This window comes from Microtus ochrogaster, chromosome 8, assembly GCF_000317375.1.
Source record: "Microtus ochrogaster isolate Prairie Vole_2 chromosome 8, MicOch1.0, whole genome shotgun sequence".
Taxonomy (NCBI): domain Eukaryota; kingdom Metazoa; phylum Chordata; class Mammalia; order Rodentia; family Cricetidae; genus Microtus; species Microtus ochrogaster.
The window spans coordinates 38,217,425-38,234,597 of record NC_022015.1 but is presented as its reverse complement, the minus strand read 5'-3'; the positions used below and the strand labels follow the sequence as shown (position 1 = coordinate 38,234,597).

The 17,173-nt window shown below is 40.8% G+C and overlaps 1 protein-coding gene and 1 pseudogene across 9 annotated transcripts in view; one reads left to right on the top strand and one right to left on the bottom strand.

The window, feature by feature from the left end:
* Ppp6r3 (protein phosphatase 6 regulatory subunit 3) overlaps positions 1–17,173 on the top strand; it is a 136,310-nt gene that overhangs the window by 35,283 nt on the left and 83,854 nt on the right. For all 9 annotated transcript variants that reach the window (XM_013347871.2, XM_026781673.1, XM_005351621.2 and 6 more), the window contains exon 2: positions 4,704–4,852. The gene's annotated coding sequence lies outside the window, so the exon portion shown is untranslated. The remainder of the gene's footprint in view (positions 1–4,703; positions 4,853–17,173) is intronic.
* On the bottom strand, positions 10,204–10,397 carry LOC102000705 (annotated as a pseudogene).

Sequence of the window (17,173 nt, the reverse complement as noted above, 5' to 3'; positions counted from 1 at the left end):
AGCTCAGATAATCAGGAACTTCTGATTCCCTCCCCCCCTTAAGTGATGATGATATTGCAGGAAGGCACCAATACACTGTTTATGCGATGAGATAACCAAGGATATTGTGGTGTTAGGCAGACACTCTATTAGCCAAGTTAAATCCCCAGCCCTTAACATTCTTTTGTATAGAACCTGAAGTGGAAATGCGGGGTTATCTGGTAATTTTTTTTCTTATATGGTTTGTTTTGTAAGTATTTTTAATTACTTTAAGGAACCAACAGATTATTTTTCACAGTCCCTATAGTATTTTCCATTTCTCTCTGCAGTGCATGAAGGTTTGAATTTATCCACATCCTCACAGACTGTTTGAGTTTATTTATTTTTTAAATTGTAACCATCCTAATGAGTATGGGTGAGTATTTTAGGGGCTGCTTTGTACCTATCAGATGCTTCCCACTAAGCTCACTTCCTCTCCTCCTTCACACAACTTCCACAGTTCTTTAGCTTTCTAGTGTGACTTTGAGGAAACCCAAAGCTTCTTATCTTTTTGATTATTTGTGAAAGCCCCAGGCTACTCTTCCTGGCTGGCTCATGAACTTCCAGTGATTTCAGTTTCTTCTGGTAGTCTCCTTCAGGAACTCTCTAATTTCTTTCCTTGTTTTCTGTTCTCATTATCTTAAAACCTTTCTATTCAGTTTTTAGTTTCTGCTCTGAGTCTTTAAATTTTGAACCCCTACCCCCAGTGGCACTTGGTGTTTAGTGAGACATTATCTTGATCTTTCTGGAGGCAGCAATAACTTTTTTGTTTGTTTGTTTTTTGAGACAGGGTTTCTCTGTAGCTTTGGGGCCTGTCCTGGAACAGCAGTGACTTTTTAAGTGTACATTGTATATTTGTATCGTTCTTTTTTTTTTGCAATTTTCTGTTTACTGTGATATTCTTCATGCTAGGCTTTCAGTGAGTCCTGAAACTCTTCAAGAGAATGCTCCAAGAGTGTCATTTATTCATATCTTCTTGCAGATTACATACTGATGAGTCACTAGAGAAAATGGGTACTCTACAGTGAAGAAATCTTACTGCCATCTTAACTGATTAAGATCATCAACAGTATTGAGACAAGTTGACCTCATCTAGTTATCATTACGCCAAAAATCTATACCCAGCATTCAAAACTGACATTCAAAAAAGACAGAAATGCTGAAAACAAGTTTTATAAAAATGTATTTAGATGATGGGAGACTTGGTTTCAATTACGTGTGACTCTGACTTGAAGCATAGGCATTGCCATTGAGGTTACTGTAGAGCAGCTATGGTTCATCAGTTCCTTACTTGTGTACGTTCAGTGTTGTGCAAGAGAATAAACTCAGCAAATAGTTTTTGAAGGAGTTAAGGAGAGGCTGGAGGGTCACTTCCTATAGAGCTTGTATGGGAAATACTTGAGACCTAAGTTTCATCTTCAGCAGCACACCTGAATACACGCATAGGAAGCTAATTTAGTTGTTTTGAAGTTTCTTGAACAGCTTAAACGGAACTTCCTGTTATTAAACATTTTATTTTGCTTTTATTTGCATGTGTGTGGGGGAGTATTTCGGTTTGTGCACATAAGAATATAAGTGCCCCTAGAGGACAGAAGAAGTAGTTGTCAGATCCCCTGGAGGTTAGAGTTAGAGGCAGTTGGGAACTGTTTAACATGGATATTGGGAACCAAACTTGGGCTTTTAACCATTGAGCACCCCACCCCTGGGACACCAAACCCTGAACTTTTATTTTAAGGTTAACAGATGAGAGTGGCTGATGGGCAGCAGCTTCAGTGTTAGGCAGGGCTTATTAGTTGGACATTATAGTGATCACTAGTCCTGCTCACTTGGTTAGTGAGCTCCAGTAAAATTTTAAGTCATGTTTTGTTCTCTCTCCACCCCATGATGGGGTGTGACCTTCCTTGGCCTGGCATTGGTTCTGTGTAGCTCTTTTAATTTTCATTGTGACTGAGGTAGGCTGTCTCAATTCAAAGAACGGTCTTTTAGCTTATGGGTATCTGCTAGTATGGAAGGAAAGGATGAGATTTAGGATCTCAGTATAATATTATTTGATCAATATTCTGTTTCTAGCACTCCTGATTTTGCTGTCTTTTTGCTTGTAGATTGTGCTTTAGGGAGTAGACATGAACAAAAAACAAAAGACATTCTTTTACTGCCGTTTTGTAGATCTATTTTCAGTGCACATTGATTATTCCTCTTTACCCAGCAGTCTCAGTACTGTTCTGGCACACAGTTCTGTTCTTCTGTATTTCTTACTATTCTAACATTTTTAAATATACAGATTTTCTTGGTATTAAACACACACCCAGAGTTTCCCTTAATCAGTTTATGATGTTAACTGTCATCTTGACAGAATCTAGAGTCACCTGGGAAACAGGCCTCTGGCCATACATGTGGGAATTATTTTGAAGTGGGAAGAAAGACCTGGCCATTGTGGGTGGCACTACTCCCTGGCTGGGTCCTGGACTGTGTAAGTGGAGAGAGGGAGCTGAGCAGCAGCAGCATCCATCACTCTGCTTCCTGATTGTGGATCCCATGTGAGCAGCTGCTTCAGGCTCCTGTGGTCTTGACTCCCTCCCCCTGCTGGATGTTACCCAGGAACTGTGTGCCCAAGAAAGCCCTTTCTCCTTCCAGTTGCTTTTGTTTAGGGTATTTTTGTGTTTTTTTGTTTGTTTGTTTTTGTTTTAAATTATAGCAACAGGAAGCAAAACAAAAACATAGTCTAAATGAAAATCCATAGGCCCTTGAACAAAAGTTCTTTCTTGAAGGGATAGATGATGCCCCAACATCTATAGACATTTTAGCTCAGTCTGGATTCACAGTGTGTTGAACCATCTCACTGTTGCTTCTGGTGTTTAAATAGGAAGGACTATAGGCACTGTGTTGATGATACTGCTGGGAACCTGTTAAGAGTGGACCTGGTATTTTGCTTGTAAGTGGGCAGAATAGGTGGTTATTGGTGGAATTTAGAATTGATTGCAGACTAGCTTGAGGGACCTGGAAATAGACAAATTTAGTGCCAATTTTTGTATATATATACATTTTGAAGATTTGAAGAGTGTCTTAACTTAGTTTTTGTTGCTTTTTTGAGACAGGGTCTCTGCGTCATGTGCTCCCACCCCCATCCCCCAGCTCCCTGACAGCCCTGAACTCAACACGTAGACCAGGCTGGCCATAAACTCACTTAGCTCCATCCGCCTCTGTCTTCTGAGTACTGGGATTAAAGGGTGTGCTACCACGCATAGCAAAGGGCTGTCTGGAACCTTAACAGAGAATGATAGTTGGAACTAGGCTTAACCTTTAGTGGTGACAGGTTCTTTGTCTACACACACACACACACACACACACACACACACACACACACACACACACAACTGAAGATTGAATCAGGGTACTCATATGTGCTAGGCAAGCATTGTACTGAGCTACACTCCTAGCAGTAATGCAATTTTTTTTTTTTTTTTTATTTTCGAGACAGGGTTTCTCCGTAGCTTTTGGAACTAGCTCTTGTAGACCAGGCTGGCCTCGAACTCACAGAGATCCCCCTGCCTCTGAGTGCTGGGATTAAAGGCGTGCGTCACCACCACCCGGCAGTAATGCAATTTTTATACTACCATATTAAGTTTGGCCTAAGGACTCAAGCAGTGCATACTGGCGCATGCGGAATCTAGACGATCAGCAATGCTTTCCTGAGTGTATGTTCAGAAAGCATTTAAATGGTGACATGCTTTGGTTTTAGCATTATTCTTCCTTCTAATTTTTTTAAACTTGGGTTTGTTAACGTTTTTGTCAGTTCATTTTGTTTTAACATGCATTCAGCATAATGTCCATTTGTCTTGAGAAGGAAGTATTGCTCAGTGTGGTGCAAGTTTAACTGAAACAAGGCATTAGGTAAGGAATGTTTTTTGTAAGGGCCTTATAGACTGCATTAATAATAAGTGTAGAGTCCCCAGGTTGTCTTTTTTCTGTAGCATTAGGTAACAAGTGCTTTGTATAGATAATGTTCATTTTTTTCCCCAGTTTGCTTAGTTGACATTAGAAACTATGGCTTGGCAGACACATCAGTGACAATGCCCTATACAGAATCTAGTAAACTCTCATTTAGACATATCAGGGCATATGAAGGAGACTCTTCTAAGTTGTGTCTAGTGTCTTTACATAGACACACATATGTACATGCACAATTTTATGTGTATGAGTATTTTGCCAGTATGTATGCACTGTGTGTGGTGTGTGAAAAGGTCAAAGAGTTTGGCAGATCACCTAGAATTGGAGTTACAGACAGTTGTGTGTCACTGTGTGCGTATTGGGGATCAAACCAGGGTATCCTCTGCAATAGCAGCTAGTGCTCTAAACTGCTGAGTCATCTTCCCAGTCTTTTGCTTTGTATCTTATTAAAGTGTAGTGCTTTTGTAGCAGCCTTCTGTGAGAGTGTCATCCTCCCAGTGCTGTTGTGGTGTCTGTATTTATCTCTAGGTTCTTCTTCAGTGTGTAATAAAAATTGGAGTATAGGATTATCTCTTTTTTCTGTGTTCACATAGAAAAGCTTCAATTTGGGCTTTTTAATTCTCTGAGGTACAGCTCTGAGGGAATCAAGACCTTGAGCCAGTATTATTTTTAAGGGTAGCTGTCATCAGACCAAAACACAACACATGCGATTATCTGTTTTGTTTTTGTTTTTACAGGAACACTATTTGATGCAGTATCCTCTCTTATTTCTGCTAATCTGCTAATGCGGTAAATTGGAAGATAGCTGTCACCAGGATAACCTGTAATGGGCAAGGAGCCACACAGAAGAAAACATTTTTTTTAGTTTTAAACCTTGGCTTGAAAGGTAAGACTGTTAAGATATCAATGTTTCCTTCCTGGAATTCTTGCCCATGGGAAAGCAGTTATATGTTCCTTTTTGATTGTAGAGCTGGGGCAGCCGGTCTAGATAGTCCATCTGCACTGGGAACTGTGTTGTACTATGTCTTTTGGAAGTTAAACAGCAGCCAGTGTAGCTGGCTTTTGTTTATCTGTAGAGCTCAATGGGTTACCTGTTTTCAGTGGGGATTGAGCTAGTCACCAAGGAGCAGCTAGGCCTTGCAAGCTGGAGTGGTGTTCAGAGGAAGAGCATGAGACCTTTAGGCCTAGACTGCCTGACTCTTGGAGGATTGGTGGGATGGGGAAGAGTTCATTTTGTATCATTGGCTTCTAGCCAGATACCTTGCATTTTTTTGAGTCCCAATTGCCCTAACTCTTTACTGGCACTTTTGATTGAAGATCAGAGATTGCCTTTATATACATAGTTGACTTTGGCTCAGTTGGCATTTAATAGGAAATTCTACAGGGGACCATTGTGTCTCAGACTGAGCTTCTCATCTACATTTCAGATTTTCTGCTGACTACTCTTTGATGTCTTCCTTTTGTATCTTCTGGTTGGCATTGTTTCCCGAGGCCTTTTGACTCTTGGAACTATATTGCCCCATTCATCTCTATTACAGCCGTGGAGCTGTGATGCCCTTTGATTCTGTTTGCTAACAGATTGATCCCAAAGCATACAGACTGATGCTTTGCCTGTGACCTGCCAATTCCACCCTCTCCCCAAGAAGGAGGTAGCCCCTGCATTTCCCTAATGACATTTGTTCTCTGCCATTTTCTCCAACTGTGTCTGTATGTTATTGTCCTGTGACTTCTGTGTGGGCACTTTTCTGTATGGATTCCTTTAGCCTCTCCTCTCTTTGCTTAATCTGCATTTAATTTCTTTTGGGTTTTTTGAAACAAGGTCTCTCTCTTGTTCTTGCCTCAAACTCTTAGTTATCATTCTTCTCTCATGTGCTGGGACTGTGCTCATTGCTTTCTGAATTCTTAGAGTATTTCATTAAATTAGTATAATATTTGTTTGTTTTTTAAGTTGGATTTTAAGTATTTTCTGAGCGAATAGTTGTGAATTCTGTTTTATATGGTTTGTACTTTTAAAATATATTTATTTATTTATTTATTTACTTATTATATATACAATATTCTGTTTGTGTGTATGCCTGCAGGCCAGAAGAGGGCACCAGACCTCATTACAGATGGTTGTGAGCCACCATGTGGTTGCTGGAAATTGAACTCAGGACCTTTGGAAGAGCAGGCAATGCTCTTAACCACTGAGCCATCTCTCCAGCCCCAAAATATTTTAAAATATACATGTTTTACAGACATGTATGTATGTGAACTATAATGTACGTATGGTGCCTTAAAAGGACAGAAGAGGGCATTGGATCTGCTGGAACTATAGTTATAGATGCTTGTGAAGTGCTGTTTGTTCTGGGAACTGAGCCTCAGTTCTCTAAAAGAGCAGACAGTGCTCTTAACCACTGAGCCATCTCTCCATCCCCTAGTTAGTACTTTTTGACTAAGAAAATTTATTAATAATTTGTGGTAGGCTGTAATATTTCAGAAGTATTTCTGGAGAGATTATTTCTGATAGTTTTTCATTGTCTTCTGTTTTTTCTTTTTCTTTGTTAACAGAGAGTCCTTAACTTTGGCAGTGCATAGAATGATTTCTTTCCTTTCGTTAGTTTTTTTTTTTCTTTTTCTTTTTGGTTTTTTGAGATAGTGTTTCTCAGCAATAGAGCTAGCTAGTCCTGGAACTTGCTCTGTAGACCAGACTGGCCCCGAACTCACAGAGTTCCACCTGCCTCTGCCTCCCAAGTGCTGGGATTAAAGGTTTGTGCCTCCACTGCCAAGCTAGTCTTTTTTTCTTTATCATTTCTGCTCACCAAAATACTGTCCTATACTGGGGTGAGGAAACATAAGAAAAGTTAGATGTTTCTAGTGGTCCTGGAGTCATTGGCAGGTGGCTAAAGAGAATTCTTAGAATGTAACTACTCAGGAGGTGTATGTAGAGTAAACTTACGTTATGACAGACCAGTTAGAAAATAGTTGTGGTTTTGCAGACAAAGCCAGAATGCCAAAAAGAATGTTAGGCAGATCCTTATGACAAAAGGGATAAATGTTTAGACTTCCATTGATGAGATTAAAAATGTAACAGTTGTGTTTTGTTTTCTCTGATACAAATTTATCTATGGAGGGAACTGATTTCTTTTTCTAGGGCGTAATACTTCACCTAATAGTTCTCAAAGTCAGAACTGCCCTCTCAGCTATCTCATATCAATCTGTGTCTCTCTTGTTAATGTTGATCAGTGACATTACATATTTCATCTTTGAAATTGTGTGTGTACCTGGGGATAGGACTGACTGTCAGGTTGGTGGTAAGTGCCCTCAGCATCTCATGGCCTCAGAGTGTCCTTTTATGTAGACAAGTGTTGTTGCAGCTGACTTCAGTTGAGTGTGCTTAGTCAGTATTTGGATGGTGTGTATTGAGTTCTAGGATCTTTTGATGCTGTCAGTTGTCATTACATTGTAAATTCTCAACTGAAGACTGAAGTGAGTGAGAGCTCCTTACTGTAACATTGTAACAGTCAGATGGCTTTTCAAAAGTGGAAACTTCCTTTGCTCTTGTGTCGGGATCTAAAAACATTACTTCACTGTGATTTGAGCTTGGAAAATTAATCTATTGTGTTTTTATTTGGCAGACACATTTCTCATGTAACTTATAATATTACACAGAAAGCTTTTAGAACAGCTTACCTCTCTCGATGAATGTAGCTAGGGAATGACTTTGGAGTATGAGGTCCCCGGATCACTTGCTGTGTAATTGTGGGTTGAATGCAGCAGGAAACATCACCATGACACCAACAGCTGTCATAATCTCCATAGCCATTACTTTGTGGTAGAACAAGTCATGAACTAATGACATATGCCTACAAGAAGAATATGTACCTTACCTCTGAAAACACCTGTGACAGCTTAAACATGTCCAGTAGGAGGATGGCCATAATTTGAATTAACTTTTCAATAAATTTGCACTACTAAACCTCTTTTACATCTCATTCATCATTTTGTCCGTTTTTTTGTTGTTGTTTTGTTTTTAAACTGTAGATGTAACTGTACCATGTTGAGTTGTAGCATGCACAGCAGGTTGTTTTAGGTGATTTGAGAAATATTCTACCTATGGCTGTTTCACGAAGACTATTAGGCTAAAACCTCAAAAGCATTGGATTTGTGACAGAAACAGTAACAGTCATCTTTTCACCTTTCTCATTCCCACGGACTTGGATCTGCTTGCTTAACTAACTCTGTTCACCTCTGGTGTCTTCATTGTCTCGTGTATGTATATTTCAAGTCCATTCCACTTTGGCTATGACCAGGAGGTTGCCTCTATTGCATGCATACCTCCTTCTCCCTTCATCTTCCAACAGTTAAAACACACCTCTTAACTGAGATCAGTATTAAATGTAGGTATACTTAGGCTAATGATTCCTAAAAGCTCTGACCTATTTGCAGAATTTTTCAACATAGTCAGATACATCCAGCAGCCTGTCTGCCCTTCTCATTGTGATACATTCTGTCTAGAACCCCTTGCCTTTTGCCTTCCTCTGGATACTGTGCCTTCCACTCTTTTGTGTGGCATCTTGGCTTCTGGTTTCCTGTGTATTTGCCTTGTTTTGTGAAGCACACTTTGAGATCTTTCCTGGCCTCCACAGGGACTTCAGGTACATGATGCACATAAATGAAGATAGATTTTTAAGAAGTAGGTCTTGCAAAACCACAGAGAAACCCTGTCTCGAAAAACCAAAAAAAAGAAAAAAGAAAAAAAGAAGTAGGGCTGGAGCTGGGCAGTGGTGGCGCATGCCTTTAATCCCAGCACTCGGGAGGCAAAGGCAGGTGGTGGATCTCTGAGTTCGAGGCCAGCCTGGTCTACAAGAGCTAGTTCCAGGACAGGAACCAAAAGCTATGGAGAAATCCCGTTTTGGGGGGGAAAAAAAAGAAGAAGAAGTAGGGCTTGGAATAGGTCTTGGAATATATAGTTCAGTGGTAGAGTGCTTATCTAGCATGCCAAAGACCCTAGGTTCATTTCCCACCCCACCCCCAATAAGAGAAGAAAGAAAACTATGAGCATGTTATACTAAAACCAGTTTTATTTGAATACTAGACTTCCCAAATGTTTCTCTGTTTTCTGTCTTTTCATTCGTTTCCTGTCATTTCCTATTTTTTTTATTTTTTAATTTTTATTAAAAATTTCCACCTCCTCCCATATCATTTCCTAGTCTTTATGCCTTTATGTTTCACTAAAGTTGCCATAGGAGAGAAGGGTTATATGGGACCAATGCCATTAAGCCTGTGAGAAGCTGTAGAACCTTCCTGTTTTTACTTTCTGGGGTTCCATGTCATCAGTGTGTATCTATAACTTGTACTATTTACATCAAAACAGGTTTTTTTGGTTTTTTTTTTGGTTTTTCGAGACAGGGTTTCTCTGTGGCTTTGGAGCCTGTCCTGGAACTAGCTTTGTAGACCAGGCTGGTCTCGAACTCACAGAGATCCGCCTGCCTCTGCCTCCCGAGTGCTGAGATTAAAGGCGTGTGCCACCATCGCCCGGCTTCAAAACAGTTTTGATAGGCACTGTGATTATCATGTAGTGCAGCCTTCTTTCAGAATGGAAGCTGCCCTTGCAGATATTCACAGGGGGGTAGGTAGCTGCAGTCAGTTCTCTCTGCTTACCGTTCGAGTTCCGGGAATCAAATTCAGGTTGTCGGGCTTGGTAGACAGCAAGTGCTTTTACCCCACTAAGCCACTGCACACTCATTTGTTGTTTGAAAGAATAGCCCTACTAGTTACCACTGTGCCTCTTGTCTGGGTGCATGGTGCTTCCTTTCTCCTGCTTGGCTTATCATCTGTTGATGCCAGGAGTCCTGCTTGGTGGATTAGAGGTTTGGAGAGCCTTGAATGTTTTGGTGGAAGCTTTTCATTTCTTCCTCTCCAGCTTGTGTCCACCCCTCTTCTGGCATGTGCAGCTTTCCTTCCCTCCAGAATAGACCATACCATTTTTCTAGGTCTTTGTTCCTTTTTTCTCTCAAGCTTCTGGGAGAACCTTTTTTTCCTAATTTGTTATTGCTTTACTTACCCTTTTCCTTTCCATTCAAGCCTCACTTTATTTTTTTTTTTTTCAAAAGGTTCTACATTTTATTACTGGAGAAACCACTCCCAACTTAAACATAATCAAGTCTCCAGATTGAAAATGTTGAACTTTATCTTGTAACACTCATCAAGGATCACGATTCATCATTAATTGTTTTGCCATTCATTGTTGACTCCTTACAGGCCCAGCTTCATTCTCCTCCAGTGTCTTCTCTTGGAGTTGTACCTGATTTTGTTGCCAGTTTTCATCCGAATCCACTGAGGAATAGGACGATTTTGCTTTTGTTTCTTAGCCAGGAATCACTTGATTCTGAAAGTCTTGTGAGAAGACATGGCGAGAAGGCTAGGCGGGCAGGTGGCGCACGATGGCGAAGGGACGAAGCCTCACTTTAAAACAAAGCCAAGAGCCTCCTATTCCTTGAATAAGCCATTCTTTACATACATTTAACCATTGCTTTTGAAATTGTATAAAACAAACAGATTTTCATGTCTAGTTATAGTTGCTTAATGGTATTTCTAACACCACCAGACCATGACAAAATTGCCAATGGATATGCTTCTTAGACAGGACCCCTTGGAAGAAATGATGGCTGTTCATTCAAATTGAACATGCTTATTTATAGAGGAACAAACTGCAGTATTTAAAATATTTGAATTAGTTGACAAAAAGTGAGTGGATTTTTCTTGGTTGTGCTCCAACATGCCAAACTTTGTCATCCTTTAATAAAAAAAAAAAGATTTTATTTTTATTTTGTGTCTGATGTATGTATGTGCCAGGTGTTTGAGGAGGTCAGAAGAAGGCATTGGATCCCCTGGGATTTTAGATTTTAGTTAAGAATGATTGTGAACCCCATGTGTGATGGAAATTGAGCCCAGGTTGCCTAGAAAAGCAACAAGTGCTCTTAACTGCTGAACCATTTCTTCAGCCACCCATTCCTCAGACTATTTTATTATTTTATATGTATGTTGATTTTACCTGCATGTATGTTTGTACACCCCATGTGTAGTAATAGGAGTGGCGGGGCTGCGTCCCCAGCACCCTGGCCGAAATAACAACATACAAACTGTATTCATTTAAACACTGCTTGGCCCATTTCTATCTAGCCTCTTCTAAGCTAATTCTCACATATTAATTCAGCCCATTTCTAATCATCTGTGTAGCACCGCTAGGTGCACTTACCGGGAAGATTCTAGCCTACGTCCATCCTGGGTCAGAGCTTCATCGTGTGTGCCTCAGAGAGCAGAGCTATCGCATCTCCCCGGGAGAGGGGAGCATGGCGTCTCTGAGCTCACTTCCTCTTCCAGCATTCTGTTCTGTTTACTCCTCCCACCTATGTTTTAACCTATCAGGGCCAAGCAGTTTCTTTATTGCTTAACCAATGAAATCAACAGATTGACATATGACACTCCCACATCACCCATGTATACCTGGTAACTGCATAGACCAGAAGAGGGCATCAAAACCTTTGGATTTGATGTAATTAGAATTACAGACAGTTGTGAGCCCCCATGTGGGTGCTGGAAAATGACTCCAAGTTCTCTAAAAGAGCAGCCAGTGTTCTTAACTGCTAAGTCATCTCTCCAGCTTCTGGGCTTTGACATTTTTAGTATAAAAGTGACCTGTATGATGAGACTTTCTGCTGCGTTGTTCTCAGCATTGCAGTGGCACATTTGGACCATGTTATGTGGAAGCATCTGCTCTTTGAGCATTGTGTTTCTCAGGTGGCTAAGAATTCCACAAGTAAGCATTAAGTTGTCATCGATACCAAAATGCAGTCAGGAATGAAAAGGGGAAACTAGGTTTTGACGAGGTAGAATTTTTAGCAATGAAGGAGGCATGGTAATAAGGAGAAACTTTTAAGTTTTGCTTTTTTGAAGTTGCGCCATTGCAGAATCTTCTCTGGATCCCTTTTGGTTCTAACTCTGTTCTCCTCCCTCTCTGTAGTGGTATATCCTCTGCAGAGCGAATACTTACTCAGCTTCAGTGTGTTCACTCCCATTCACTAATGTTGCTGAAAGCCAGAAAAGTACTTTGTGTGGTCCCTGCTGTTGATGATGTCAGTTTTTCTTGGTTAAAACTCATTGATCTCGGGGCTGGAGAGATGGCTCAGTGAGATGTCAGTTTTTCTTGGTTAAAACTCATCGATCTCGGGGCTGGAGAGATGGCTCAGTGGTTAAGAGCACTGACCGCTCTTTCAGAGGTCCTGAGTTCAATTCCCAGCAACCACATGGTGGCTCACAACCATCTGTAAGGAGATCTGGTGCACTCTTCTGGCATGTGGGTATACATGGAGGCAGAATGTTGTATACATAATAAATAATTGATCTCTCTGGTTCTACAGCAAATCTGAACATGTTATGGATTCATACTGAACCCTTCAAGGTCTGGCCTGGCATTGTCCTTTCTTTTTCTGCCTTTTGGTCCTCCTGGCCTGCTTGACCTGCTTTCCTGCTGTGAGGTTGTTGAAGCTTTGTGGGTCTCCTGTCTCTATCTTTGCAGTTAAATCTGGAGTGCCTTCTTTCTCTCCTAGACACTTTCCCTCTAGCCTCCCTTCTTCTTGAGACGGGGTCTCACTCTGTATTTCAAGCTGTCCTTGAACTTAACCTTGACCTCCTGAGTGGGGCTATAGGCCTATATCACCATGCCTGGTCCCATTCCTTTGAGGCTTACTTATATAATGGAGTTCCATGTCCAGGTATCCTTGCTGTGAAACAAATTTGGAGGTTTTGCTTCCTTTATTAAGGCTTTCTCTGTGTCGTGTAATTTTTAATCAGTTGACACCGTTTGGATTACTCCTGTATTATTGATACAGTACAAATTAACATTTAAGAAGTTTCATGGGTTTAATTCATTTCCTTTTTCAAAAAAAAAAAAAAAAGGAGGAAGGGATATTAACAATGTTCTGGAATACCTGGATATGACAAAGCTGATTGCTTTTGACACCTCTGAAGAAATCATGTTGGAGCCAATAATAGCAACAAGCTACGATTTCTGCCTTCTCCAAGGAAATGCCTTCTGCTACTTCCTGTAATTGGGCTCTCAGGAGGTAAAAGTAGGACAATATGGAGTTTGAAGTTAGCCTGGCCTATGTCTCCAAACTCTTGTCTCATGAACAAACAGCAAAAAATCACTGATGTGGGATTCCCCTCTGTATGCTGTGATTACCATTGGTGAATAAAGAAACTGCCTTGGCCTGTTGATAGGGCAGAACTTAGGTAAGCAGGGAAAACTAAACTGAATGCTGGGAGAAAGGAGGCAGAGTTAGAGGGGAAGCCATGGAGCTGCCACCAGAGACAGACACTGGGAAATTTACCCAGTAAGCCACTGCCACATGGCGATACATAGATTAATGGAGATAGGTTAAATTAATTAAGATGTAAGAGTAAGCTAGAGCTATTGGGCCAAGCAGTAATTTAATTAATATAGTTTCTGTGTGATTATTTAGGTTCTGGGCAGTTGGGACGAACAAGAGGCCTGCTACTACAAACCACCATTGTATTGGCTCTAATGTCATGTAGCTAAGATTGCCAATCCTCCTGCCTCTACCTTCTAAGTGCCAGGGTTACAAGTGTGCCTTATTGTGCTTTGCCTCCATTGACTTTTTTTTTAAATATTTATTTATTTATTTATACAATATTCTGTCTGTATGCCCTGCAGGCCAGAAGAGGGCACCAGACCTCATTACAGATGGTTGTGAGCCACCATGTGGTTGCTGGGAATTGAACTCAGGACCTTTGGAAGAGCAGGCAATGCTCTTAACCACTGAGCCATCTCTCCAGCCCCCCTCCATTGACTTTATATGGAAAAAATTGACTAACTTTGGCTTTGGAAAGATTGGAGGGACTATTTCAGTACTACAAGGGGAATTTTGGTCAGTCACTGCAACAGCCTTTTTTGTTTGTTTGCTTTTTGGTTTTTCAAGACAGGGTTTCACTGTGTTGTGTAGTCCTGACCTGGTTCTCACTCTGTAGGCCAGGCTGGGCTTAAAACTCATAGATCCATTTGCCTCTGCCTCCCGAGTGTTGGGATCAGAGGTGTGCACCTCCACCTCCCGGCAACTGCAACGATCTTAACTGAGGCATAGTCTCATTGTTGCATAGCACAGTAGAGAAGGTAACATGTGGATCTTGAGAACTTCAAATTGAGAAGCCCAAGTTATATGTGCTATAGGTGTAAAGTACACATTGAATTTCCATAGGCTTTTCACTTTACTTTTGTGTGTGCATATATATGGTTGTGTGAGGACAGTCTGTCATTCCTTAAGAATCACCTTGTTTAGGGGCAGGGTTTCTTGCTGATTAGGCTAGGTTGGCTGACTGGCAAGCCCCATGGAGTCATCTTTTCTAGTCTCTCAGTGCTGGGATTATAAGCACATACCATTGGCCTTGTGGATCCAACTCAGGTGTTTATGCTTGTTTAGCAGGCAGACCTTATTTTTCTGATGTGGCTACTAAAAATTTTACGCTTAGATGTGGCTCACATGGTGTTTGTATTAGGTAGGTCACTTGGCATCAAGGAGACTTGGGATATATAGGAATGGGTTTGAAATTGGGGCATTGTGTGCTTCCATGCTTTTGAACACATTTAATTGGTGTTTTAAAATATTCCCTTCATAACATTCTTGAAATAATATTAAAAAGTTTCAGACACATTTTGTTTGCTGAGGCTTTTCCTATTTGTTACTTGGACAGAAGCAGCTGCTCCTGTTTCTGTACTGTTGGTGTGTTGTCCTGGCAGTGTTTACTGCAAGCCCAGTGAATTTGCTCTGGTGTTCCCTTTGGACTTGAAATTGTGTGAAGCTTCTTAAATGATACATAGACAGATTTGGCTGGACTGGCATGTTACTGTGTTGTAAGTGGAGTTTTCTTGACATGGCAGTATTTCCGAATAACCACACAAAAACTTAATTGTAAATGCTTGGCTGATAGCTCAGGCTTATTAATAACTAGCACTTAAATCACTAATTTATGACTTAAGTTAACCCATTTCTGTTAGTCTATATGCTGTCCCAATACTCATGGCATTTAGACAAGACAAGACTAGGACATGTCTTGCTTACTCTGACTGTGTGGTAACTTCTCTGCATCTCTGCACTTCTCAGTATTCTTCTAGTTTGGCTCTCCCACCCATTCTCTCCTGCCCAGGTCTAGGCCAGGCAGCTCTTTATTAACCAATGAGAGTAGTGCATATTTATTTATAGTGTACAAAGGTTCCATAGCACTGTGTAGTCTCACAGAGCGCTTATACTCAGGGCTTCCTTTAATGCTCCTCTGTTGGCGTATCATCTTGAGTTGTTTTTGGAGTCTTTGAGGATTTTTTTTTGCCTCTCATCTAACCACTCATGGGTATAGCTGACACAGGGCAGGGTATGGACTAGGAGCTTTGCAGAACCCGCTCCCTGCAGAGATGAATGCTAAGTTGAAGCAGACCTCTTTGGATGATGATGTGGTTCTGAATTTGATGTTGTTATGGTTCTTGTTATTCCTGCATGCATAGTTAATTCTAGGGCAACCTTCAGCAGTTTCTCTTTTCAGAGAAACTAGTAGCTTCTGCTATTATGTCTTTTATCATTTGATGTCATTGTTTGAGAAGTAATATAATGTGTTACTCCTATGTCCTGTTGAGACTAAGAGCATAGCTTTCTCTGTCTCGTCCTGTCCTGCAGCCATTTCTAAATAATCACTCAGAGGCTTAATATTAATTGCAGAATGTTTGGCCTATAGTTCAGACTTACTGCTAACTAGCTCTTACATTTAAGTTAACCCATTTCTATTAATCTGTGTATTGTTACATGGCCATGGCTTTTAGCAGTCTGCTGGCATTTTGCTTCTCTGGTGACTGTCTCACATCCTTCTTCACATCACTCTGTCTTTCTGTGTCTCTGTATTCAGTTTGACTTTTCTTCCTGGCTATATTTTGCCTCACTATAGGCAACTTTTATTATCAACCAATAAGAGCAATATATATTCCCAGCATATAGAAGCATTATCCTTTGGTACAGTTCCATGTTCATGTTAGTATGCTTTTCATGGTTTTGTATTCAAACATTCAAACTACAGTTTTTGAAAATATAGCTTAAACTGATCCTTAGTTGTTACTTTGAATAACAATTGATCAGCACTAGCTTACACTCATGGCATCAGGTAGATAGTGCAGAGTCTCAAACTGGAACTGTTCTTTCCTGAATCAGAAAACAGGGTGCATTTTAACAAGACTTCTCGGTGATTCCTTGCCCATGAAAGCTTAGGAAGCTCCCAGGTGACATTTTGGCATGTTGATTGAATAGTAGCTTCTGTTTGTAGTAGGTGCCAGCTGCTCAACTCCCACAGTCATTCAATGTAATGAGCTGCTGAAACTAAAGTGCTGAGATGAGGTCTCAGGATTGCAAACTCCAGCAGCCCAGCTGGCAATAGAATCCAGGTCTCTGTGGATACTCACTGACGAAGTTCCCAGGGTGTTTTAGTTAGGGCTACTACTGCTGTGATGGAACACAATGACCAAAAGCAAGAGGAAATAGTTTATTTGGCTTACACTTCATATTGTATTCATTATCAAAGGAAATCAGGGCAAGTACCTGGAGGCAGGAACTGATGCAGAGGCATAGAGTGGTGCTGCTTACTGGCCTGCTTATTGAATCTAGGACCACCAGCTCAGGGATGCCACCACCCACAATTGATTGGCCCTTCCCCCATCAACCACTTATTAAGAAAATGCTTCTACAGCCAGATCTTATGGGGGCATTTTCTCAGTGGAGATTCCCTCCTTTCACGTAACTCAATTTGTAAAAGAAGCCTGGGTAAAGGGACATAGATACCTTGGTCTCTCAACAAACCTGTCACCTTGTTGGCTAGCTTCCTAGGTGAGATTGAATTCCTGCTTATCTAGAAGCTGAGTGCCAAGCAGCTGAAGTGTGTACTTTAAATACGTTTATGTCTACTGCAAACACTTAATTAGGTCTAGACATGATAGTGCATATGTGTAACCCTAACATTTTTAAGGCAGAAGCATGAGGATCAGTTGAAGTCCAGCTTTAGCAACATAGTGAGTTTGAGACACTTTGGGCTATATGAAACTCTCAACCCTGTTCTCTCTCCCACCACTAGTATTATTTTGTTTTATTGTTGTTAATTCTGACTCCAGTTTTGT